We start from the raw sequence: 2358 nt of genomic DNA, 5'->3' as shown, positions 1-2358 counted from the left end.
TTTCCCTGTCATCTGGTTTGCATTGTTTTCCATAAGAAACCTGCTGTAATTCTGACATTTGTTCCTTTGAAAGTAATATGCACATGCATGCATGGGCTTTTTTTCATTTTTAAATCATTTTTTATTTTAAATCTTTTTCATTTAAAATCTTCATTTTAAATGAAGACTTTGTCTTCATTACTGGTTTTAGGCAATTTGATTATGATGTGCCTTGGCAAAGATTTCTTCATGTTTCTTGTACTTAGAGTCCCTTTACCTTGGATCTGCGGGTTTATTATTTTCATCAAGTTGGCAAACTGTCAAACGTTATTCTTTATTCCCTCCCTTTTCAGTGATTTTAATTACAGAATAAGCTAGTTTATGATCTATTTGTTGCATTTAAAGGTTTCTTTTCTGCCCCCTTTTTTGTTAATTTTTTTATCTGCATTGTCTAATCTCAGACATTGTCTTTTCATCTCTAGAATATTAATTAGATCTTTTCTATATCATGTCTCTACTTAACATGCACAGTCTTTTCTCTAGCTTCTTGAATATATGAAATACAGTTTTAATGTTCTTGCTACTAATTCTATCTTTGTACCATTTATGCATTAATTTCTGTTTATTTTGTTTTTCTCATCATTATGGATCATATTTTTATGTTTCTTTCAATGCCTGGTCATTTTTTATTGGCTGTCAGGTATTGTGAATTTTAATTGTTATTTTTGGTTTCCTATAAGTTTTCTTAAACTTTGTTCTAGGATGCAGTGAAGGTGCTTAAAGAGAGTTTGATTCTCTTGTATCTTGTCTTCAAGTTTTCCTAGTCAGGTCCAGAGCAGTAATTAATGTGGGGCACTGGGCTCCAAACCACAAAGTCAGCAAGTCAAACCCACCAGTTGCTCCTCGGAAACCCTATACAGGGTCACTATGAGTTGGAAGTGACTCGATGGGACTTAACAAAACAACTATTTTGTTTCACTCCTAAGGTAAAACGTATCTGAGACCTTCCTTGTGGTTCTGTGAATTATGAGTTTATTGATCCTGGTTGATGGTGACAAGGATTGTTCCCAGCTATGCAGACTATTCTTTCTAGTCATTTCAGATGGCTCATTCTCTGACCATGGGTAGTCTTCTTACAGGCTGGTAGTGATCAGTACTCAGCTTAAGAAGGGTCTTCTGCAGATCTCCATAGTTTACTGTGCATCCTTCCCTGCAAACTTCAGTTGTCTTGGTCTACCCAGAATCCCTGCTCCATCTCTGTAATTCAGGAACACTGCTAGGCTCCATCTGAAATCCCCCTTGCTTCAGTGTAGTCACTGTATAAATTTTTTCCATATAATGAGGTGTACCAGCCCTAGGATTTATCTTATTTGTTGCCAGTGTCTCAAGAATCAATGTACTTTGTTGTCTGATGATGAATTCCTTGGGAAAAAAAAATTGTTTCCTATACTTTTAAATTTTTAAAAATTATTTCAGGCTAGAGCGTAATTCTGTTCCCTGTTACTCCATCTTACTCAGAAAACATTATTATAGAAAATGTGAGCTAGTTCTAATTATTCAGCAACAATGGGCTCAAATGTAGCAATAGTTGTGAGGGTGACTCAGAACCAGTCTATGTATTGTTCTGTTTTGCATAGGGTCCATATGAGTTGAAGCTGACTTGATGGCACTTAACAACACCTATTGTAAACCACTTTGATATGAAAATATTGGTAGATGGCTAATTTTTTTTCTACATGTACTTAATTACCTTCTTATATTATATTCTTAAGAGAAGAGATGCCAAGGTTAAAGTTATCTATAATTCTAAGGTTTTTATTATGATGATGATGAAATTGCCACCCACTGGCAATGCATTGAAGTACCTTCTGCTCTGTGAAGTGCCATGGTAAGTATTTTCATGAGAAAAGTCACACACACTTTGTTAGTTTAAGAGAGATGAATAACTCATCATTCTATTTAATGTTCATTTTTTTTTAATTTACCAGTGAGTTTGATTTTTCCCTCCTATTTGGATTTTTCTGGTTAATTGCCTTTTTGTTGTTATTGTTGTTGTGAGTGCCATCAAGATGGTTTCAACCAATAGCGACCCTATATAGAGTTTCCATGGATCTTGGCTGAAAGCAGAGAATATCAGAAAGATGTTTACCTGTGCTTTATTGACTATACAAAGGCTTTCGATTGTATGGATCATGACAAGCTATGGACAACATTGCAAAGTATGAGTATTCCAAAACATTTAATTGTGCTCATGAAGAATCTGTACCTGGACCAAGAGGCAGGTGTTCGAATAGAACATGGGAACACTGAATGGTTGAAAATTAAGAAAAGTGTGGCAACAAGGTTGTATTCTTTCACCATACTTATTCTACCTGTATG

At 35.0% G+C, this 2358-nt stretch overlaps 1 protein-coding gene across 3 annotated transcripts in view; it reads left to right on the top strand.

Moving 5' to 3' along the window:
• The window catches only part of KCNAB1 (potassium voltage-gated channel, shaker-related subfamily, beta member 1), a 650886-nt gene that overhangs the window by 136274 nt on the left and 512254 nt on the right, over positions 1-2358 (top strand). The gene's annotated exons all lie outside the window — the stretch shown is intronic.

The sequence above is a fragment of the Chrysochloris asiatica genome, unplaced genomic scaffold (assembly GCF_000296735.1).
Source record: "Chrysochloris asiatica unplaced genomic scaffold, ChrAsi1.0 scaffold00113, whole genome shotgun sequence".
NCBI classification, from domain to species: Eukaryota; Metazoa; Chordata; class Mammalia; order Afrosoricida; family Chrysochloridae; genus Chrysochloris; species Chrysochloris asiatica.
Note: the sequence above shows the minus strand (reverse complement) of the source record. Positions and strands in the feature narration are given on the sequence as shown.